General features: G+C 40.9%; 1 protein-coding gene across 2 annotated transcripts in view; it reads right to left on the reverse strand.

Annotated features, from left to right (window-relative positions):
- The window catches only part of MBD5 (methyl-CpG binding domain protein 5), a 150,414-nt gene that overhangs the window by 53,125 nt on the left and 71,909 nt on the right, over nt 1-25,380 (reverse strand). For both annotated transcript variants that reach the window (XM_074547847.1, XM_074547846.1), the window contains one exon: nt 7,193-7,330. The gene's annotated coding sequence lies outside the window, so the exon portion shown is untranslated. The remainder of the gene's footprint in view (nt 1-7,192; nt 7,331-25,380) is intronic.

A 25,380-nucleotide genomic window follows, 5' to 3' on the forward strand; every position in this document is an offset into this window, starting at 1 on the left:
GACAAGAGCAAAGGCACGGCCTGATCCCACTGAGGAGAATCCAAACCCAGCTCACACCTCAAACAGCCCCTCACTCTGACAGGGTGTCCTGGTTTGACTATATGATGCTTTTATCCCCAATCGTCTCATTCTGTTTATGTTGAATAATAATAAGTTTTGTACCTTTAAGAGTGTTACAGAGAGTGAAGGGGGAGAGAGAAGAAGCGCGCAGTTTGTTTTCAGACACTGCACTCACTCCTCCACATTCCTGCTCCTGACTGTGTTGTCTGCAGACAGACAGCGGGACAGAGAGCTCTTCTTTTGCTTTTTAGTTAGTGTTAGCTAGCTGGGGCAAAGAAGTTCCCTGGACTGTTTTTTTTTTTTTTTCCCTTTTCTTTGGACCTCTTGGAACTGCTCTGGACTGAGCACCCAGGAGAGCACCGGCAGCTGCAGCTGTGGCCCACCGGGCCGGGCCTGGCCTGCGACAATTCCAGCACTGAGAGACTGATCAGAGACTGAGTGAGCTGCTGCTTGAACCCGGGGTTTTCTCAGTTTGTCATCTCTTTTAGAGTGGCAAGGGGTCTCATTGTTTTGATACTGTTTTGGTCTTATTGTTTAATAAACAGGGGGGTTTTTTCCACCTTTCTCCAAGGAGGTATTTTTCTTTCCTCCCGGACCAGTTGAGGGGGGAGGGGCCGATTGGATCTGCTTTTCCCACCGGAGCTCCTTTGGGGGGATTCTTCCCCAAACTTGCTCTAAACCTGGACACAGGGCCCCAAAACCAGCTCTGGATCTGCCTCACGCAGATATTGAGGGTGTTCTGCTCCAAAAAGTGAATTTTTGGGGAAATGTGGGCAAAGAAGCACTCGGGCAGCTCTTCATCACAACAAATTTAACTTTGCTGCTGCAGGGTTTTATCCCTCATGTTCCTCTGCAGCAGCTCCTGGACTCCAACTTCCAAAGGCTGCTGAACCCAAACTTCCCTCTCTTTGAAATAAAAGCATTTTATCTAAGAAAACAAAATCTATTGGTTCATTTTTACTGCACGCCTGCAACTGAAAGGTGCTGTCAAGGATGGGAAAGGTTTGCAGGGAAATGAGACAAACTGAATCCCAAAATTAAGGTGACAATTAAAGTGAGGATGTGAATGAAGAGGGATCCCAGGAGAGCAAAAAGCTCAGCCCATGGCCAGTGGGGAAGGTCAAAATTCCTGGCATTTTCTCAGGGAGCTCCTTCTTTGTGTGTTTTTTAAAGTTTCCTGACACTGATAGGTAAAATATCCCGATTTTCCATCTATATTTGCAGTCAGATGTGAGGTAAAACAAAAAAACTCTCGGCCTGTTTTCTCTTTCCATCTCTCCCAAATTACACTTGGTGCAACCTGAACTTGCTTTTTTAGATTTTGGGTTTTTTTTAATCTACAGAGCAACCCCCACCAGCGCTTTGATAAACCCTCTTATCTCTTTTTTCTGCCCATCCTACAGCGTTCCCTTTTTTCCCACAATAAACAAACCCAACCCTTTCAGCTGTTCTTTAAGAAATCTAAATTTCTAAATCTGGCACGGGCTGCTTGCTCTGCTTTGCATTCCTCTGGCTAATACCAATGCAAATGACATTTATTTCTTAAGATTTAATAAATAAACATCAACATTTATTTTAAAAGAAATAAATAATAGATATTTAAATATTTTTAATATTATTTTATAGTTGTTTTTTTTTTTAATTACAGGGGTAGGTTCAATATTGCAAAACCCCTCCTGCCTTTGATCTCACCGAAAGCAAAGACACACCAAGAAATTCTGGGATATTTTTAAGGAATGAAGGGATTCCAGTGGAAGGAGAATCCCAGAATGGTTGGAAGGATCTTAAAGCTCATCCAGGTGTCCCCTGGGCACCTTCCACTACCTCAGTTTCCTCCATCCTGGCCTTGGACACTTCCAGGGATGAGGAATCCACAACTTCTTTGGGAATTCTGTGCCAGGGCCTCGCCGCCCTCACAGGGAAGAAGAGATTGACATAAAATTCCACCAAGGAATTTTGGGAGCTGTTGTGTCAGCTCTCCCTAATCAGGGACAGCTCTCAAAAAAGGGATTCCAAACGAGTTGTGACCATCAGTGATCCTGTGGGAACGCTGCATGCATCAGTTCAGATGGAATCAGACAGAATTCCACATTTCCTCTGAAGAAAAAAGTCCTGGTAAGAATGAAAATGTGTCTAAAATCCTTATTTTGATCCAACAAATATTGTACAGTGACTCACTAAGATGCCCAACACCGTTGTAGATGTAACTTCATTTAAAAATAAAACCACACACATTCCTTCAACTGGGCCACTTCAGATTAGGGATCTCTTCAGCCTTTTCTGGAGGGATTTAAAAAAGCTTTGGAGAAATCTTAAAGCTATGGAATTAGCCTGGTATTTATAGCTCCGTTTCCAAGCGTGTTCTCTGAGCTTCCTAGGACGTTCCTTTTCCCATCTGCTGGCTGTTGACACGGTGTAACCTTGGGTTTTGATCAGGAAAATCCAGAGCCCTGATATGAAGCCTAGACTGAGACACTAAAGCAGCACAGAATCTGAAAAATATGAAAGCTAAACCTGAGCATCATCAGGAGCTGTATCAGTGCCCCAGAAACGCTTTCACCCCTTGGAGGATGTTGGCCTGGCTGTTTGGCTTACAGGAGGGCAGTGCCCTGCCTGGAGCTGGGTTCTCCTTCATCCCAGTATGGTTCTGCTCTGCTCCAGCCCATCCATGGCTGAGCTTTCCTAGGGAAGTGTCCGGTTTTGGGCTGTTTGGAGGGCCTGGAAAGGCCCGGGGTGGCCTTGGGGCAGCCCAGGATGAGAAGAGGCTTCAGTTCTTTTCTCGGTCTCGGTGTTTATTAATTGTTTATCTAAAAGATTTTCTCTCGGCCCGACAGAGCTCTGCTCAGCAGCCAGCCATGAGCACACTCCCTGCCCTCCGGGCGGTCACCTATCTTTATACCCAAAGTTACGTGTACAATATTTATCATTTTTCCCCAATACCTTTCACCCTTATTGCCCAGTGCACTTTTAGTGATAACCAATCCCAAAGTGCCACCATCACCACAGAAGATGGAGGAGAAGAAGAAGAAGAAGAAGAAGGACAGGACACGCCCCAATTCCTCCATCTTACTTCTCTAAACCCCCCTGTACAGAAATCCTAAACCCTGTGTTTCACTCTCTAATTAACCAATCCCTTCACCATTCACCCCGGTGAAACCCTCCTGTCCTCATACAGGTGTCGTCTCCTGTGTGGGATCAAAGTGCAGCCACCAGACACTTCTGGAACATTCCAGGACTCCCGAGCCCCCCAAGGGTGCTCTCGGTGACACCTCAGTCCTGGGGTGCTGAGATCCCACACACCCAGCGCAGGAATGGTGCTACAGATTTTCCAACAGAGCACTGGAGTTCTATTGTTTGACTATGTCAAAATACTCCCAATTATGACTAATGCTCCATCTGAATCACAGCAGCACAAAATGGTGTTTTTTATCCCCATTAAAATGCTGTGCCTCACATGCTGGCTGGATACAACCTCTTAAATTGAGGTCAGGAAAGTTTTTTTTTTTGTTCTCTTATCAAAAAGTCCATTTTTGGGTGCACTGCCTACCTTCCACCAAGGCATGAACTGCTGAGCTGTTTACTTTTCTACTTCAGCACCATAAAATGTTGAAGATGCCTGATCTTCTCTTTGTTTTTTATAATGTTGCCTCAAATATTTTGTCTTGGAATTTCGCTGCCACAGCGCAGAGCTACCAAAAAACCAAAAATTCCAAAGCTTCCTTTGAATACTCACCTACATTGCTTCCCATGGCCTTGCTTCAAGTTATCTTGGGGATCTTTTAGGCTTTTTAGAATTGCAGCTGCACCGTGAGCTCTGCTCTAGACAGTGTCCTGTGGTCTCTCCATGATGGGCTGTGTCCATTGGGGACAGCTCCTTGCCCCCCTCCACCCCTCATGTGAGAAATTCCTGCACCCCACTCACATCTGCTGAGATAATCACAGGGCTCCAATTAAAACAATGAGCCCGAGGTTCTGATTCCACTCGTCCTGATTGCTTTGTGAGCCCCTACACAATTGCTTTGCAGCATAAAAAAACAAGGTTTGTGCCTAAGGAATGGCTTTGACTGGAACTGAAGATGCCTTTTGGGCTGAACTGAGCCACACAAAACCTCCAGCTGGAGACAAAAAGCTGATTTTTGGAGCTGTGATGCTGCCAAAGGCCTTGGTGAGGTAGAAGCTTGCCTTAGGCTGGGAGTGTTTTATTTATTTATTTATTTATTTATTTATTTAGAGGTGGGGCACTTCTGTTCATTGGGCAGTTTTCTTTATGTCTTCCACATCAATCCTCTCTCCAGGAGATCTCTGCTGTTCATGGGCCATTAATTATTAATTATCTTCTGTTCGTGGGTCATTAATTATTCATTATCATCTGTCCATGGCCATCCCTGCATGGCTGATCCAATCCCAGCATCCCATGGGGAGATGCTGTGCCCAGGGGAGGAGCCAAGCATTCCTGCCTGGGTACAATCTGAGCTTTGGGACACCACAAAAGTCACAAAGTGCACTGGCTATTAAACTAAATACAGCATTTCCCATGATTATTTAAATATCTTCATGAAGTTGAGAAGAAAAACCTGCAGTTTGGCTTCACTGATTTCACCAGTATCCCCAGTTTAACTGAGTTTTCAATTGAGAACCAAAAATTCAACAAAACAAAAATTGGAAAGTGAAACAATTGATCTTCCCAATTTCAGTGCAAAATTAGGGCCCAGCATTTTGTAAAAATGGGCATTAAAGACTCTTGGTTGTCTCAAACTGCATTTGCCAACCTGGCAGAGCCTTTCAGGAGTGGGTTTTTTCCACATGCAAACTACTTAAAAATTATTAACTCTGTAAAGTCCTTCCCCAACCAATATGACTTCATAAATGATGCCCTATAAATTATGAAGATATATTTAGATTTTCTTAAGCACTGGGGCACTAGAAAACATCAATGTTTAGGCTCTGTAGAGAGCTTACCTTTTTTTAATACCCTGTATTAACAAGGAACATTCAGTCCACAGATATTATTGAATATACAGATATTACTGAATGGAAGTATTTCAAAACACAACCATTTAATGCAGGTTATTCATATAATTATAATTTATCTTCACAGTAACAAAAACAGATAGAAAGATGGTATAACCTACCATTAAAGAATTTGCATAAAAATGCATTTTAGATCATAATTCCACTATGGATGTAACATTCTTCATATAAAATTATACATTAATGTTTAAACACATTGAAAGGTATTGATCAGAGACATTTTTATGAAGAATCCCCCACGAGCACAGAATGCTAATCACAGCAAGCACTGTAAAACTCAAATTCACTGGAAACAATTCCAAGAGATGGATGAAAGAGCCCAAGAATAAAACCCAAAGTCATAGCAGGGCTTAAAAAATCTGGGTCACATGGCCAGTGCTGAGGGAAAGGAGCTCGAGAAACCCACAGCAAGGCACCACGAGAATTCATGGAAATGAATAATCTCATTTTGAACTCATCAAAATTAAATACCAACAATAAATTAATGATAAAATTATCTGTAGTGAGCGTATGGAAATGGACTTACACAGTGACACAGAATTTGGTTTTTTTTTGATTCCATGCACATCACTAACAATAAACTTCCCAAAAAGTTGCAGGAATCCAGTGGTGAATTATTTCTGGGGGAGACACATCTGTTTTTTCAGAGCCTTTTGCTGTCTCCTTCCTTTGTGAGCTTCCTATTTACATAACAAATCTGTGCTACCAGATTAAAAAAATCCTGTCCCCATCTAATCTCTCCAGATAGAAACAATATTCTTACAACTACAGTATTTGGAGGATCTAAAATTAAAGATACTTTTTATGAGTAAACAAAAAAAAATACCAAAATCTGTTATTGCTGTAAGAGCAACAAACTGAACTTTTTAATTGTGTGCTGTCACAAATGAGTAAAAAAGAGGGTGGCAGTCAGCCAGTTCTCTTTTTACTTTAGCTGGGTTTTAAATGCATTTCTTCTAAATCAAACAACTTGATTATTGGCTGTTTCTTGTGTTATTTTTCTCATTTACTCCGTGGCATAACTGAAAACCTCTCCTCCCAACCAGTTAATTCCAAATTAGAGCCACGAGCTCCATGCTGGAAAACAACAGCAGCAGCTTTTGTTTGGGAGCTTCCAGTTCTGCCTGATTTTCTTTACCGTGTTTGTTATTTTTTTGTTAAGGGAAAAAGTCACACAAAATTATATTTATTAATTGCACTGTCTTTCATTTCAGAGAAATCAGAGAACCCCAGACTGGTTTGGGGGGGAATGTGTGGGAATCAGAAAAACAGAAACTTCCAGAGACACTGAAGAGTTTGATCTACAACCTTAGATTGACGTAAAAATACAATACACAGGCATTAAGCAGAAAAATAATACACTTATGTTTCTATAGTTGTAAGTTAAAAATATACCTTAAGTGAAAGGTATTGATAAGATGGTGAAGGGTTTATAATGTAGGGATGTGGTTGTAGACAATTACAATTATTGTAATTGCAATTAAGTAAGGTAAGAGTTTAGGAGTTGTAATAGAAGTATATATATATATATACATACATACATACACATATATATACATATACATATATATATACATATATATATGTGTCTAAAAGTAACAAAACCCCATTATATGGAAGATACATGGAACCCATTTTATTCCATTATATGGAATAAAAATATCCACAATGCAGTACAAATAAGTACAAGTAATAAGTTAAAAAAACAAAATACACCTTGTAACAACTGCTCATTGAACTAGAAAGTTATGAACTATTATATACATATATATATATAATAGTTAATAGAAGTATATATTATAACTATAATAGTTATAATAGTTAATATAGGTAATTATGTAAACTATTAACTATTTATTAGTTAAATAATAACCTATATTAACTATATATTATATATACCTATATTAACTATTATATATATAAAATTATATATATAATATATGTATAATTATATATATTATAATATAATATATGTATATATATATATAACACCAACTCCTCTAAAATCCCACACCCTCTAAGACTCCAGGGGTCCTGGAGTCCCCTCCAGGGAATGGGAATCCCAAATTCAGAAAGAAAAGCAAAGAGAGAATTCACCCACCTGAAATCAGGAAGACTGGTGGGTGTAATCCTTTAGGATTTGGTGCTTCTGGGAACTTTTGGGAAGAATTACAGAAGTGCTGTTTCTTCAAGTCTTTTGTGGTTTTTGCCCGTTTTGTTGTGATAAAGCCTCTTCTTCCTGCAATCAAATATATGTTGTGTTAGAGGGGGATTTGCAGAAAGGGAAATTGTTCCTCAATTCCCTCTGGAAGGATCTCTGACTTCACTGCCCAAACAGAACCAGAAGAATTCCCCACAGCCCACGCAGGGTCCAGGTCTGGCTCTATCCTGCCCTGCTTTACACTTGTAGAGAATTTAGGGCTGTAAAAGCAGAGCCCACACAGCTGGAGAATGGAGAAAAGGACTTGAAAAAGAGATTTTCTTGAGAAGATCCACCACCAAATTTCCGAGAACTAAAATAGCAAAAAGACGCCCAGTTTTGTTTATTTATACACACATCCCTTTTTATATACACTCACACACATGGACATTTCTATAAATTAATATAACAACCCCCAAAGTAGTTTAGAGCCATTGAAAGTAGGTTACAGACTTGTAGACTTTTTTTTTTCCCCAAATGCCTTGTAGATTTTTTCTCTAAACCAACCAGAATTCTGTGACTTGAACGAGTGATGGCAAATCATGATGTTGGTCCAAGCACGGCCTTGTATTTAATTTTATTCCTACAAGCAGCATAAAAAGTGGGTGAAAATACACTTTATATAGATGATTATGATTGGAGTCAGCACAGGGCTCACAGGATTTTCAGGTTTTCCTAATTCAGACTCAAGCCAGGTTGGGCCTAAATCAGGGCTCTGCTGTGTGCTCAGCACAAAGGCTGAAAACTCGGATTTTTTTCTCCATTTCCCTGGAGTTTTAGGGAGTTTCTGAGGAGGGAATTCCTGAGGTGCAGTCCCTCACTCTGGCAGAGGGCACAACCCATGCCTGTGCTCCCTGAGTCCCTCCTGGATCAGGCCGGGATTTGTGCATTTCTCTGGATTAGCCTTAACCCAGATCCTGCCCTAATCCCCGTGGCTGCAGGAATGCTCGGGCTGGAGCAGCCAGGGGTGGCACACGGACAGCAAGGAGAAACTCCAGCTGGAAAGAGCAGCAGGTACTTGGGGAAATCCAGGATGTTTGCTCTTTTTATTTCTGAAAATCTCTTTTGTGTTCGTGGGAACACCTCAGTGTATTTGTGGTTTAAATTAAAAAAAAAAAAATGTTTATTTATTTACAGCTTCCTAATTCTAAATTTTAACTGCTACAATGCCAAAGAGCAAGGGAAATGCCTAAAAAAATCTGAATACCTGACTGTTGTTGGCAACAATAACCCTGCTTCAATGCTGATTAGAATTCCCATCTATTATGTGAGTATTTGCTTGACATGGTATGAGGGGAAAACGAAGTTAAAGCAGAACAGATGGCAGGAGGAAAAGGAGAAGCAGCTGTCCCACCTTCCAAGGCTACCTTTGCAGGAACATATGGCCTTCCCTGGGCTTGTGTGTGACAACAAGTTGGCCAGATGAACAGAACTTCAAAAATGAACTGTAACAGCCCAACAACACCATGGACCACGTGAACAACACGGCAGCTCCAAGAAACACCCAGACCAGGCAGGTCCTGCTGAGAAGTTAATTCAGCAATCAGCTGGAAGGCCAACAAACTATCACATTTCTCTGAATTCTGTGCTTTATTGTTATAAATATAACACACTGCTGTATTTCCTTTATGTAGGTGATGTATACATAAGGCTAAGGTACTGACATGTTTATTTTCCAAATGTGATATATAGATATAAGGAATGTTTTTCAGAGGTTTGGCAATGCTGTCATTTGAGTGGTTGCTGCTCTGAGCACACAAGGTGTAAGAATAGATATTAGCTATTTTTTTGTGTCTCTAGTTACAGGAAAAAAAATTTAAAAAAGGAGTTTTAATTTGCAAGAGGAAAAAATCAGACATCAGTTGAGTCAATATTTCAATCCTGTAAATCCTGAGTAGCTGATACCTCTCCCTGCAGTTGGGACATTCCCCACATCTTTATGAAGTTCATACTCAAGATTTAAACCTGTAAAGGCTGGAGAATAAAGGTCTGTCCAACAATCACACATCCCCATTTATTTTGGTTTTCTCAAAACATCTAAGAATTAAATGTGATGAATAATTAACAAATTATTTTCATTCATCTGTATCACAGCACTTTGAAAACTTGATTTGTTTCCCTTACCCCTTTGCATACCTGGTGTACAAGCACTGCTGTTTTCTGGCTCACAATGGAAATGTAATCAACTTTTCTCCTTCACTGATCTTTAATTTAATATAGAGATAACCAAGAAACTGATGAGAACTGAGAAGATAAACAAAGAATTTGAGGTCTGTATAATGCCAATTATACAGACCTCAAATTCTTATTTCTCCTCTTGCTGCTAAAAGTATTATTATTTCTCTTATTTCTCCTATGCTGCTAAAAGTACAAAAGAATGAATTCGTAAAAAATCAGCTGTTACTACTCCATATTACAAATAATTGATTTTTTAAACCACAGAATGTTTGGGGTTGGAAGGGACCTGAAATCCCATCCAGCCCCATCCCCTTGCCCAGGGCCCCCTTCCATGGACCAGGGTGCTCAGGTTCTCCCTTTAGGTTCTCTCTCTTCCTACCTCAGCCTTAGCAGAGGAAATAGAAATATCCCCCAAAAAGCGAAGACATTTGGTAAAACAACCCAACAGGAGAGAGAAGGAATTGTCACATTTGTCTCCCAGGCCAGAGTCCACTCTTTCCTCCTGCTGCTCCTGTCACACACTGCTGGTGACACCTTGATACAATGCCCTGGAGCAGAGGCATTGGACATTCTGCTGGACATTCTGACATCACATTTAATTCTTAGATGTCTTGAGAAAACCAAAATAAATGGGGATGTGTGATTGTTGGACAGACCTTTATTCTCCAGCCTTTACAGGTTTAAATCTTGAGTATGAACTTCATAAAGATGTGGGGAATGTCCAATGTCCAATGGCATTCTGGGCAGAGTCCCAGAATAAAGCAGGGATTCATTCCCAGCATCTCCTCCATGGATCCACCTTGGGCAGCACCAGAGCCCAGCCAGGGCTGCACCCAAGATGAACCAAAATGGCCCCAAAATGCACGAGCGCTCCCGGGCTCTGTCCCTGGGATCAGTTCTGCTCCATTTGCACCTTGCAGTTCATTGTCCCATCCCAGCTTCAGCCCCTGCAGTCCCACCCTGCTTGTTTTTCTCTCTCCAGCCCACGGGGTTTGTTGTAGTGGAGACAGAGATGGTACAAAGCAACACACTCCATTTTCAGAAGGCTCCAAATGTGCTTTTTATCCATTCTTACAAAACTCCCAAGTTTAGACTTTACTCATTGGTCACAAGAAGCAAACAAAGCGCTCATTGGAATAGGCAACTACAGGTTTCTCTTATTTATCCTTCTTCCTTTCTTAGTTTCTAAGTCAAAGACCTTGGTGGAAAATTCTTTCAGGGCTAAAATTGGATCCTCTTGTCAAACTTCTCTGTGGCTCACAGAAGCTGCTGTAAAACCTCTCCCACACTTGTTTGTGCTCCTGGGCTGAGATTTGGGTCATTTGTCCTTGGTGCCCAGCTGGAGCAGGAATTGTTTTGTCTCCCTGCTCTGTGCACAGAGCTCACCATCCCCTACACATTATCCCTTTTACACTGAAGCAGCACAGAGCCTGAAAAAACAGAAAAGCCAAACCTGAGGCATCACTGGAACACTTCCTCCATAGGAAAAGTGAACTCAACCCACCAAAATATCTTCATTTCTATCTCCTAACTCAGATTATTTCATATAAATACATTTGTGTTGACCCCAATATCAGAACTTTTCCCATTTCTCCACAAGTTACACAGCTCCACCAATGTGGTGCTGTTCACCAGGATGAGGGAAGAGATGAGAATGTTGACTCCATGTTTCAGAAGGCTGATTGATTATTTGATATATATTATATTAAAACTATACTAAAAGAATAGAAGAAAGGATTCCATGGGAAGGGAAGGGAAGGGAAGGGAAGGGAAGGGAAGGGAAGGGAAGGGAAGGGAAGGGAAGGGAAGGGAAGGGAAGGGAAGGGAAGGGAAGGGAAGGGAAGGGAAGGGAAGGGAAGGAAGGAAGGAAAGGAAAGGAAAGGAAAGGAAAGGAAAGGAAAGGAAAGGAAAGGAAAGGAAAGGAAAGGAAAGGAAAGGAAAGGAAAGGAAAGGAAAGGAAAGGAAAGGAAAGGAAAGGAAAGGAAAGGAAAGGAAAAAGGAAAAAGGAAAAAGGAAAGGAAAAAGGAAAGGAAAAAGGAAAAAGGAAAGGAAAAAGGAAAGGAAAAAGGAAAAAGGAAAGGAAAAAGGAAAAAGGAAAGGAAAAAGGAAAGGAAAAAGGAAAAAGGAAAGGAAAAAGGAAAGGAAAAAGGAAAGGAAAAAGGAAAGGAAAAAGGAAAGGAAAAAGGAAAGGAAAAAGGAAAGGAAAGGAAAGGAAAAAGGAAAGGAAAGGAAAAAGGAAAGGGAAAGGGAAAGGGAAAGGGAAAGGAAAAGGAAAAGGAAAAAGGAAAGGAAAGGAAAAAGGAAAGGGAAAGGAAAAAGGAAAAGGAAAAGGAAAAGGAAAAGGAAAAGGAAAAGGAAAAGGAAAAGGAAAAGGAAAGTAAAATCTTGTGACTGACCAGAGAGTCCGAGCCAGCTGACTGTGATTGGCCATTAATTAGAAACAACCCCATGAGCCCAATCCCAGATGCCCCTGTTCCATCCCACAGCAGCAGATAACCATTGTTTGCATTTGTTCCTGAGGCCTCTCAGCTTCTCAGAAGAAAAGATCCCAAGGAAAGGATTTTCCATAAAATGTGTCTGCGACACCAAGACCTGGATGGACACACGCAGAGCATGAGGAGAAGAAAAGGATACCTGCACTTCCAGAGGAATCTCTTCTCCCAATCCAAACTCATTAGGAGAGAAGAAATTTCATGCAGCCAGCACACCAACAGTTTATATTTTTGCCTCATGACACTTTATCATCACATAATAAAGTGTCTTTTTTAGACATGACATGATGCCATTGTTTAAAATGAAATCCTCCCCAAGGAAAATAACATAAACTTCTCTAAACTCTGTTACTTTTCACTTCAAACTTCTTGGCACAAATCTCCATTAGTGGCAAATCTTCATTATTTTAAACTCTCTTGCAGGGCAGATGCTGCCATGGAGCAGAGAGGAAACTCTGCTCTGGATTCAGGCTCCAAATGAAATGATCCTGAAGCTGGAAAGGCTGAGAAAATTCACAATGAATTTCCACAGAGAAGGAATTCCACCCCAGTTCCATCCCTGCCTGCTCTGTCCTTGTCACTCCCCTCCCTCCACAGTGATGCTGCTAATTAGCACAACTAATTGCCCAATGCATTGATAACAGTATCAGGAAATTATCTGAACAATCCCCAGGCCCAGGGCTCACCCAGCAGAATTCAGCTTCTGGAATTCTGATTCTATTCTCGCTCAGGTTAATGGATGGTTCCCCAGTGAGTTTGATATAATTCACACTGGATCACTCCTGAGTCTATATTTATATGAAAATGCCCTACTATTTCAATCCGTTTGATCATTTTAAAAATATCTCTCTTATTTATTCAGAAATAGAGCTCAAAATTCTATCAAAATTCAGCCCAGGATTGAAAGAGTTTTCCGAAAGCTTTGAGGGATTTTATAAAGTCTGGTTTTAAGGTATGGAACTAAATAATCAAAATATTCCTCCAATTTTTAGAAATATCACAACAGCACTAAAGGCCAAAGAGAAATATTAAATACTATTAATGACAAAGGTACCAAATGTCACTGGGGAAAGGCACAGTAAAAACAAGGATTTAAAGGTGTCAAGGTGTTTGACAGCAAATCAACAACAGGAATAACTAAATTCCAGTTTTTTAAGTTAAATTGAAGGATTTTCACATCAGCAGAGCACACAAAGGAAAAGGATCTGAGAACTAGATTTTCAGTAGCGGTCAACAGCCAACTTGGTTAAAACTAAATTTGATTTTTTCTTTCATTATTTTATATGAAGTTTTCTCTATGACCAAAAAATTCCTCTTTCAAGCTAAAGGAACTTCTAATATACAAAAGAAGTTAAACAATTTTAAATGCCTTGCTTAAGTTAGCTTAATAATGATATAATATTAACTTAATAATTAAAATAATTAAAAGATTAGATTAATAATTATAATAATAATTTAATGATTAAAATATAAGTGCAACAACATTACAGCCTTGCCATTTTGTCTGGCTCTAGGAACAGGGAACTGCAAAATGTCAATTTAATGGCTGAATTTTTCCTCCTTCACAGAAACCACAATTAAAGTGTCCCAGTTCCTTCATTCTCAGCCTGTTTTTTGCACTCTCTGGCTTCAGGTGTAATAAAAAATGAAGTTTCTGACCCCTGAAGCTTTTGTTTCCTCTCCTGTACCTGCAAACTTCCCTAATTCAAAGGCCTGGCAGGAAGGGGTTAAAGGGAAATTTAATGGGAAATTCCAGATGAGAGACTCCATCTCCCAAGGAGAGGCTGAGCCAGAGAGAAAAACTTGAAATTCCTCCAGAATTGATGTTTAGTTTTATTTTTTCTTTTTGTTGGAATTGGGATTAAATGTGTGAGATTGTATCTTTTGTTTGGATTTAGATGTTTATTAGTTTCTATTTATACTACAGTTTTATAAACGGTGAGTTCTAGAGTATTTTATGTTGACAAACCAAAAAGTGCAGTTGAATTGTTTTAATAAGTTTTTTTTTTAAGGATAAATCATTTAATTAAGGAATTATACTTAAAATATTTTTATTTTAGCTTAATAATTAATTCTTTGTGGTTTGTAATGGGGACTTTATTATTTAATTATATAATACTATTTAAACCTATGAAGAAGGTGAAGAAGGAGGATTAGTTTTTGGTGTAGAACTTTTATTCTGTTTTATATATATTACTATATTTTGACACTTTAAATTTTATGTTTTCTACTATGCGATATCACATATTTCTATTTAAATGACATGTTTGTAATTTTAGTTTTACTATTTAATTTTGGAAGTTTTTTCAATGGCTTTTGGATAAATGCAGTGTTGGACATGCCAGGTTCGGGTGGTTGGATGTGATCTGCCAGGACCTTGAGGGGCAGGAATGCCAGGCTGGCACTGGGAATGCCACCCAAGTACTGGGATCTGCACTGGGATCAGTTTTCCACACCAAAAAAACAGAAATAAAACATCTGGACATGGCTTCACCCAGAAATATTTTCTTTATTTTACAACCCCTGTGAGCTGCTGCTCTCCAATCAGCCTCTCAAATATTTCAATATTTTTGGGCTCTGTTTTTTGAGCAGATCCAAACCAAGCCCAAATTAAAGGATCTGAATGGTCCCATCAGCTTGAAAAAGTTCAAGGCTGAAAGGAATTCCATCCCCAAAGAACTCGGTGGGATTTTAGAAGCACCTTTCAAGGTTTGTCTGTGCTGTGCCAGGGGAGAAAACTTCAATCTGCTTTTTGGAATGTGTGAATGTGCAAAAGTGGCCACCAAACACAAACAAAACTGGGACCTAACATAACCTCAAACTGGAATTCTACTTTTCTCCCCTCTTTGGAAGAATGTGATCAGTGAGTGTGAGGAGCAGGACCTTCATTTGAGCAACCAAAGTCTCAGGGAATGCCAGCAAAATGTGGTTTTGGGTATAAAGACAAAATGAAGCCATTCTGCAAATGGCACCAGAGCACAGAAAATGCCGATTTTAGCTCCTGCTCAGTTGCACAGAACAGATGGAAACATTTCCTTTGGACAACAAAAATAATTCCTTGATAATTCAGTACTTCTCCCTAATATCAAGATAGCCTGAAAACCAGAAAGAGCATCTTGAATTTTCCATGAACTGAGATCTGTGCACCTGTTGGGGCTCTTTTACCATCACCAGTGATCAGATTTTACATCAGGTGAGTTTCCTGCTCCATGGCACCATCCCAAGCTTTTAGCAGCCTAATATATAATATATAATATATAATATGTAATATATAATATGTAATATATAATATATAATATATAATATATAATATATAATATATAATATATAATATATAATATATAATATATAGTATATAATATATAACATATAACATATAACATATAATATATAATATATAATATAACATATAATATATAATATAACATATAATATATAATATATAGTATATAATATATAATATAACATATACTATATAATATATAATATATAACATATCACATATCATATATATATGTTATATATATGATATAAAATGTATAATATATAATACAATAGAGTATATTATAGCTAAATTATTATTATTATTATTATTATTATTATTATTACTACTACTACTACTATTACTATTACTATTATTATTACTATTTTATTATTATTATTACTATTATTATTATTATTCCTATTATTTTGATACTTTTTCATTAGCACCTTCAAATAACTGCCTTGCAGGTCACAGTTAACTGCTACTAGTGGAAGGCCTGAATTAGTAAATCTCAAGTAAGTTTACAAAGAGCCAACTCAAGGCAGATACAGGCTCCTGGATTATTTATTTTCTGAACTATAACCATGTCCTCTGCTAAACCACCAGAATTACGAATCTGCTCGTGCAGACAGATGCTCATTTTGTATACTAGGGCTTCACTAGAAAGTGGTGTAAACTTACTCAGGGGAAGAATTTCCCCTAAAACACACATGAAAGTGTTTTGGATGGACACACCAAATAATTTGGCTTTTAGGGCTGCAGGTCAGTCCAGCTGAGCACATGATGGTGAACACAGGAGGGTAAAAAGTTTCTTCCTCAGCACCTTCAAGTATTTTAGGCAGCAAATAAAAATGAGCAGCTAAAACCAAGGTTTTTCCCTAACAGACTTTGGGTCTGTTTGTCCAAGGAAACATTAAATGCAGAAAATATGAATTCACCTGCAATAACACTGTCCTCTCACATTCTCCAAATTATCATCAAGGGCTATTATCATACCTATTCACCAAAATATTTTACATCAGTGTTTCTCCCCACTTGACGGAACCACATCACTTTGTGGCACAATTAATGTGACAGCACAAACATGCCTTCTGCTTTATTAATTGAATTAATTGCCTTGCTCCAAACCCCAAACCCACAACAAGCTCTAAATTTGCTGCAACCACACCATGAATGGCAGCCTGGGCTCTGCAAAAGAAATCTCAAAGCCTGGCACAGGCTGAGGCTGCCCCTGTGCTGGAACCCTGGCTCCTGATGAGAATTTCAGATTTCTGTGCTGGGAATTTCAGATTTTTGTGCTGGGAATTTCAGAGTTTCTGTGTTGGGAATTTCAGATTTTCTGTGCTGAGAATTTCAGACTTTCTGTGCTGGGAATTTCAGATTTTCTGTGTTGGGAATTTCAGATTTCTGTGCTGGGAATTTCAGCCTTTCTGTGCTGGGAATTCCAGACTTTCTGTGCTGGGAATTTCAGATTTTCTGTGTTGGGAATTCCAGACTTTCTGTGCTGGGAATTTCAGATTTTCTGTGCTGGGAATTTCAGATTTCTGTGCTGGGAATTTCAGCCTTTTTGTGCTGGGAATTTCAGATTTCTGTACTGGGAATTTCAGATTTCTGTGCTGGGAATTCCAGACTTTCTGTGCTGGGAATTTCAGATTTTCTGTACTGGGAATTTCAGATTTCTGTGCTGGGAATTCCAGACTTTCTGTGCTGGGAATTTCAGATTTCTGTGCTGGGAATTTCAGATTTTCTGTGTTGGGAATTTCAGATTTCTGTGCTGGGAATTTCAGACTTTCTGTGCTGGGAATTTCAGATTTTCTGTGCTGAGAATTTCAGATTTTCTGTGCTGGGAATTTCAGATTTCTGTGCTGGGAATTTCAGATTTTCTGTGCTGGGAATTTCAGATTTCTGTGCTGGGAATTTCAGACTTTCTGTGCTGGGAATTTCAGATTTTCTGTGTTGGGAATTTCAGATTTCTGTGCTGGGAATTTCAGCCTTTCTGTGCTGGGAATTTCAGATTTCTGTGCTGGGAATTTCAGATTTTCTGTGCTGGGAATTTCAGATTTTCTGTGCTGGGAATTTCAGATTTCTGTGCTGGGAATTTCAGATTTTCTGTGTTGGGAATTTCAGATTTCTGTGCTGGGAATTTCAGACTTTCTGTGCTGAGAATTTCAGATTTCTGTGCTGGGAATTTCAGCCTTTTTGTGCTGGGAATTTCAGATTTCTGTACTGGGAATTTCAGATTTCTGTGCTGGGAATTCCAGACTTTCTGTGCTGGGAATTTCAGATTTTCTGTACTGGGAATTTCAGATTTCTGTGCTGGGAATTCCAGACTTTCTGTGCTGGGAATTTCAGATTTCTGTGCTGGGAATTTCAGATTTTCTGTGTTGGGAATTTCAGATTTCTGTGCTGGGAATTTCAGACTTTCTGTGCTGAGAATTTCAGATTTCTGTGCTGGGAATTTCAGACTTTCTGTGCTGGGAATTTCAGATTTTCTGTGCTGAGAATTTCAGATTTTCTGTGCTGGGAATTTCAGATTTCTGTGCTGGGAATTTCAGATTTTCTGTGCTGGGAATTTCAGATTTCTGTGCTGGGAATTTCAGACTTTCTGTGCTGGGAATTTCAGATTTTCTGTGTTGGGAATTTCAGATTTTCTGTGCTGGGAATTTCAGATTTCTGTGCTGGCAGGCACTGACCCCCAGGAGAACACTGCACTGACCTGAGGCCGTGGAGAAGCTTCCAGAATGGAATGATGGAACTGGGATTGTGGGTGTGGAGTTTGGATAGAAGTGTGTGATAGCACAGGCTGGGAACCTCAGAGTTTAAGAGTTTAGAATAAATTAATGTATATAGAGCAAGGTGGAGGGTTTGGGGTGGAGGTTGCTCCTTCCTCTTCTTCTTCTTTCTAGATTTAGGTGGTTTTGTGTAATTGGATAAAAACGTCCACATCACAACATATGAGTAGTTATTAAGTAAAAATAATTTAGGTGTAATTTCTTAACTAAACAGTTTATCCTTAGAAGTCTTTCTAGAGAGAGAGAGACACAGCTCCATTTTTACTTAGTTAGACTGAAGTGCTGCAGAACTCCCACTCTGACAGACAATAATATAAATAAGAACTAATAAACATCTGAATCCAAACAAAAAATAGATTCTCACCATTTACCTCTACCTTAACTAAAAAGAACCAAAAGAATCACCCTTAGTGGTGTGAGGGTTCCCTGGATCCCTGGCAGGGCCCTAGGCCAGGCTGGAAGGGGTTTGGAGCAGCCTGGGACAGTGAAAGATGTCCCTCAATGCAGAGGGGGGCGTATGTGGCCCGAAGTTTAGAGTCCGGCTCTGAGGGCGAAAGGCCGACGCCCCTCTGCAACTCCCGGCCAGCGCCCTTCAGCGTCTGAGGGCCTCGGGCTGTGCCTCACACCGCTGGTATAGGGGAGGAACGGAGCTGACCATTTCCTGGGGGTTAAACATCGGTTTATTGAAGGTGTAGCGGGATCCAAACGTGGGGAAACCAACCAGGAAGAAGTTTCTCCATAGGGGGTGAAACAGGATTATAAAGGAGGGGTGCAGAGGGGGGCATATGTGGCCCCAAGTTTAGAGTCCGGCTGCTGAGGGCGAAAGGCCGACGCCCCTCTGCAATTCCTGGCCAGGACCCCTCGGCGTCTGAGGGCCTCGGGCTGCGCTGGCTGCGCCCGGCTCTCACCGCGGGTATTGGAGAGGAACGGAGCTGACCATTTCCTGGGGGTTAAACCTCGGTTTATTGAAGGTGTAGCGGGATCTAAACGCGGGGAAACCAACCGGGAAAAAGTTTCTCCATAGGGGGTGAAACAGGATTATAAAGGAGGGGGGGTGGGTACAGGCGGAACCAATCGGGAAAGGTGAGGGGATGAACTTCACAGAACTGACACTCCATGGAGACCAATAATCAAAAGGTAAAGGAGGTGTCCTGGGACCTCAGCCAGCCACCATCTCCAGAGAGGAGAAGGTTCTCGAAACTTGGGAGGAGGAAGGGGGTGATTGACTGGACAGGGAGGAGACAACTTTCACTTATAAGGGAAACCAGGGGAGGAGCAATTACACATCGGCAACTATGAACAGCGGTTACTATGGCAACTTAGCTGACAGGCTAGCAGTGGCGGGAAAAACTGGGGGAACGAAACCATTTTACACATAATAGGGGAGAACAATACATAAATTGGGGGAATAACACAAGAAACTTAACAACACACTACAACACCTGGATGGATTTGGATCAGCTTTAAGGTCCTCCCAACCCAAACCATCCTGTGATCCCACAAATTTCTGTACAATTCTGTGCAATTTCTGCGCCTCTGGATGAATTCTGCCACTAAGTCTGATAAAAACCCATTTTTGCAGCTCGTTTTCCAGCTGCTCTTTCTGAATACAGAAGACATGAAACCAATGAAGAGGAACAGAATCTTGTTTTAACATTTACTTTCAAATTTTTGTGAGATCAGCACCGGGAGATGATTGGGAAGGGCCATGGATGAACCTGAGGAACACACCCAACACACCTGCAATGATTTTCCCTGCCCACAATGATTGCACACACAGGCAGGGACTTGAGAGAAGATTTTGGAGCAGCTGAGCCAAACTGAAAACTCTCTTCACGCAGAATTGAAAATTGTTTTTTTAAAATTTCCCACTCTTCAAGAGTAACACTCTAAAAAAACTTAATCCATGAAGCTTTTTGGAACTGCAGCAAGATAATTTAACACGTTGTGCTGCTCTCAAGTTGAGGTCACACATTTCTGCCATCATGTTGCGCATGAATTTTGATTTCCCTCAGCAGTATGGTATTTGTCATTCATGGAATCATCTCAGGTTAAGGCAAATGGTGAAATGTTGCATCAGGTTGTGTTTTAATAACTGGAATGGAGGATTTCAGGTATTTTGTGCTGTTGCAAAGGCACCATGTGTACATTTACATGCAGTGCCTGTTGTATCCAAGGAAAAGGCACTCAGTGATTTACAGCCACAGCACTCAAGCACAATTATCAGCTTTGAAACCCATCAATTTGATTTTTTTTCCCCCTTTCTTTCTTGCTTTTAGCTGGCACTAGCACAAGGAGCTCTGGCATAGCGTGTTTTCAGTTTGTACACATTTCAAACCAGCGCTGAGTTCCTGGGACAGAGGATTCAGAATTGCCACGTTCCCTTTAACTGAGCAGGATTTGCAAGAGTAAAAGATTGAAAGATTTCTTGTGTTTTTAACTGTTGGGCTTCCAGCACTCAAAGCAAGGCTCATTTTCTCTTTCTATTAAAAAGTGACTTTTTCTTTTTCAAACCACTGGAAAATCTAACAGGGCCAAAGTGTCTTCTTTCCTCTTTTTAAATTTAATAAAGTGCCAGGGATAGAACTTAACTCTAGGCTTAGTTTTTGTTTTTTGGAAGGGACAAAAAAGAACAAGCATCCCATTTATTTTTGGTAGCTTTTGGTGTTACATCAACACAATTTAACATATTCTTCTATTTTTTAGTCAAAAAGTAATACTGCTGCTCAGGTGCATTCCCAGAGATGCCAGAGAACCTTCTGGAATGTGAATTATGAAGTTATCAGCTACTAAACTTCTTTCTGGAGGTGTTTTTTGGCACACTGCAAATCCAAATTTTTCACCACCTCATGAGTGATTCCTTCAGGGATGACTCCTCCTGGAAAATCCCGTTTGGATGCTTTTTCCTTTGACCTTTCCTAAGCACCCAGGCCCTGGAGATCACCAACCTTTCCATTTAAACCACACCAAGACCACGCTTTTGAATGAAAAAGAAATAAAATCCAAGTTTTTCTAATGTCCAAATGGTGCCTTGAACGTGCTGCAGGTTTTCAGCAATTTCAGTGAATTTTCTTTAGAAGCACAGATCAGGTTTTGGGTTTGTTGTATTATTTACTTTCTAGTCTTGAAAGCATCAACTGAGCTTTCAGAAATATTCTGTTTTCTTCCGCTGCTGTGGGCAAGGACAAACTCCAGATCCATCTGGACAAATCCAGATGTGCCACAGGTTGTGCCACCACTCACTTTTGTTGGCCAAAATCTGAATTTAGTAATTAATTCAACTTGAATCATCAAGCTGCAGATACTACATCCACATCCACTGATAGAAGAATTCATGCTTATTTCCTCTAGACCTCCACAAGAAAACCTCATCATAAACACCTTCAATATTTCGTAAAAATCTTATTTTTTACCTTTTATTGGAGCTATAGAATCATGGAAATGAACAGCAGGGATGGCTTCAGCATTAACAGTGTTTCTAGATGAGTTCAAGGACAGGCAAGAAAAAATTTAACTGGTTTGGAATCTGTGTCCTGGAGCTCATCTTGCAAAAACTGATGCAGAGTTACCAAAAAGTCTGAAAAGCAGAAGAAGGGTCAGGTATTGGGATGAGAGGCTGTTCCAGAATGCAGGAATGGAACAGGGAAATTCAGGGATGGAGCACTGAAATTCAGGGATGGAACAATGAAATTCAGGGATGGAGCAGTGAAATTCAGGGATGGAACACAAATTACAAAATAGAACACTGAAATTCAGGAATGGATCAGTGGAATTCAGGAATGGAGCAATGAAATTCAGGGATGGAACACTGAAATTCAGGGATATAACACTGAAATTCAGGAATAGAACACTGAAATTCAGGAATGGAACACGAATTCAGGAATGGAGCAATGAAATTCAGGGATGGAACACTGAAATGAAGAGATAGAATACTGAAATTCAGGAATGGAACAATAAAATTCAGGGATGGAACACTGAAATTAAGAGAAAGAATACTGAAATTCAGGAATGGAGCAATGAAATTCAGGGATGGAACAATGAAATTCAGGAATAGAACACTGAAATTCAGGGATGCAACACTGAAATTCAGGGATGGAACACAAATTCAGGAATGGAACACTGAAATTCAGGGATAGAACACTGAAATTCAGGAATGGAGCAAAGAAATTCAGGGATGGAACACTGAAATTCAGGAATAGAATACTGAAATTCGGGAATGGAGCAATGAAATTCAGGAATAGAACAATGAAATTCAGGGATATAACACTGAAATTCAGGAATAGAACACTGAAATTCAGGGATGGAACAGTGAAATTCAGGAATAGAATACTGAAATTCGGGAATGGAGCAATGAAATTCAGGAATAGAACAATGAAATTCAGGGATGGATCACTGAAATTCAGGAATGGAACAGCAAAATTCAGTAATTTCAGAGCTGTGTTTGTGATTCTGTGATTTGGGCATGTAACTGAAATGCTTTTCCAGCTCTGCCATCAAGAGTCAGGACTCCAGGATTCAGCAATTCCAGGTGGACAATCCTCAATCTGTCTACTTTAAAATCACCTTTTTATCATCACTATATCACATTCAGTTCACTGCCAGAACACACAGTTCAATCCTAAATTCATATTTCATAAATTCCTTTTTCCACCTAAACAAATAATTTCCCATTGTGCCAGTCCAGCAGATCTTTTGTATGTTGTGCTTTGGGTTTTTTTTTTTCCCTCCCTTTTGAAAATTGCTTTTAAAATTTCCCACTCCTGAAGAGTAACACTCAAAAAAATCTTAATCCATGAAGCTTTTTGGAACTACAGCAAGAATATTCCCCATTATTGCAGGTATTCCATGAGCTTGAATCTAAGCTGGAATTACTCAAGGAGCACGGCCCTGCTGTTCCAACAAGAAGGAAGAGTCTGTAATCCCTGATCTTTTGTATGTTGTGCTTTGAGGTTTTTTTTCCCCTCCCTTTTGAAAATTGTTTTTAAAATTTCCCACTCCTGAAGAGTAACACTCAAAAAAAACTTAATCCATGAAGCTTTTTGGAACTAGAGCAAGAATATTCCCCATTATTGTAGGTATTCCATGAGCTTGAATCTAAGCTGGAATTACTCAAGGAGCACGGCCCTGCTGTTCCAACAAGAAGGAAGAGTCTGTAATCCCTGCAAGCTCTCCTTGCCCCCCTTCCCTTCCCTTATCCCACTTTTCAAGTTCCCTTCCCAGGCTGAGAATAAACTGCTTTCAGCTTCTTACATCCTCCTGCATTTAGGGATTGATCACAGAGGGAACCAGACCCTTCCTTCCTTCCAGCCTGCACTCTAATCCCCCTGACCTGAACCCAAAAATCACTCATGGTTTTAGCTCTTCCTCCAGGATTTCTGCACAGTGGGAGAGCACAGACAGCGCTGGGATTCTGTCACTGGAGCTGAATTCACAGCAATGCCATTTATCTCCCTCACTATTTGGGGTGGAACTATTGATTTGGGACAGCACAAGCCGCAGCTTAACAAATGTTTCAGCCTCTGAAAAAAATCTCTGTTTAAAACCTACCATAGGGTGTGTGTCAGTAATTTAGGGGATAAAAACTAAAGCACATCAGGAGTGCAGCAACAAACGTAGCACTTTATAAATCAAATTTCTACCACAGAGCCAGAGCAGGAGGACACTGGGCTGTGCTGCTCAGCTCCCTGGTTGGGAGATCATTTCCACACAAATGCCTTTTGCACAAACTTTTCCCAACTGGATTTGTTTTTCCTTTCTGCAAGAAGTGCAAGAAAAGGCTGAAGCACAAGCACAGCTGAGGGAGGGGCACAAGGAATAATAAACTGAAACAACAAGAAGCAAAAATTGTTAGGCAGGATTTAGTATGAATAAACCACAGAAAATACCTCAGTCCAGATCACAGAATGGTTAAAGTTGAAAAAGTTTCTAAGATCATCCAGAGGAGAGGCAGAAGAGGAGGAATTTTATATAAAATGCATTTTGTAGTTATTATGGGTAATTAATATGGAAACAGTTCTCTGGGTGCTGTGCTGAGCTCAGTGTCAGCCCCAGGTCTGAAACAGGATCAGGGCCTGGGAAAGGCGATAGCCTGGGAGCTGCAGGAGGCTGGGCACAGCCACTGGGCTGCTTCTGCAATTCACACAATCCCACAGGGGACGGGCCTGGAAACTCATCCAGAGCCACCCCTGCCATGGCAGGGACAATTCCACTGTCCCAGGGTGATCCAAGCCCTGTCCGGCCTGGCCTTGGGCACTGCCAGGGATCCAGGGGCAGCCCCAGCCAGGAATTCCCAATTCCCAGTGTCCCATCCATCCCTGCCCTCTGGGACTGGGAGCCATTCCCTGGCTCCTGTCCCTCCATCCCTGTCCCCAGCCCCTCTCAGCTCTCCTGGAGCCCCTTCAGGCCCTGCCAGGGGCTCTGAGCTCTGCCTGGAGCCTTCCCTGCTCCAGCCATCATCCACAATTCCATGTGCTGCTCTGGCCCAGCATCAGGATTTGGGAGACACCATGGGGAGAAGGCAGGGAGGGGTAAGAAAAGGAGATTTTGGAACAATTATTTTGCTGCGTTTTGTCCCCAGAGAGAATCTCCAGTGCTTGGAGCTTCTCCGTGGCCTCCTCAGGACTCGCTCCAGAGCTTCTCTGTGCCAGGGCCTGCCCACCCTCCCAGCCAGGAATTCCCAATTCCCAACAATTCCCAGTGTCCCATCCATTCCCTGCCCTCTGGCACTGGGAGCCATTCCCTGGCTCCTGTCCCTCCATCCCTGTCCCCAGCCCCTCTCAGCTCTCCTGGAGCCCCTTCAGGAACTGGAGAGTCACCCAGAGCCCTTCCTTACTCTCCCCTGGATGACCAGAGAAGCAAAAGGAAAATGAAATCCTGCAGGGAGCAGATCCAGAGATGTCAGACACAACCACACCAGCCATACCCAGAGAGGGCTCCACTCCCATCTTCACTCCAGGAAAGGTTTCCCAAAAACTATTCCTGATTTGAAGGATTTTCTCATGGATGAGCCACACTCCCCTCTTCACAAAAGTACTCAAATATTGATGCCTCAGGTTTGGCCTTTCTATGTTTCAGGCTCTGTGCTGCTTCAGTGTAAAAGGGATAATGTGTAGGGGATGCTGAGCTCTGTGCACAGAGCAGGGAGACAAAACAATTCCTGCTCCAGCTGGGCACCAAGGACAAATGACCCAAATCTCAGCCCAGGAGCACAAACAAGAGTGGAAGAGGTTTTACAGCAGCTTCTGTGAGCCACAGAGAAGTTTGACAAGAGGATCCATTTTTCCCCCTGAAAGAATTTTCTACCAAGGTCTTTGACATAGAAACCAAGAAAGGAAGAAGGATCAATAAGAGAAACCTGCAGCT

The sequence above is a fragment of the Zonotrichia albicollis genome, chromosome 10, assembly GCF_047830755.1.
Source record: "Zonotrichia albicollis isolate bZonAlb1 chromosome 10, bZonAlb1.hap1, whole genome shotgun sequence".
Taxonomy (NCBI): domain Eukaryota; kingdom Metazoa; phylum Chordata; class Aves; order Passeriformes; family Passerellidae; genus Zonotrichia; species Zonotrichia albicollis.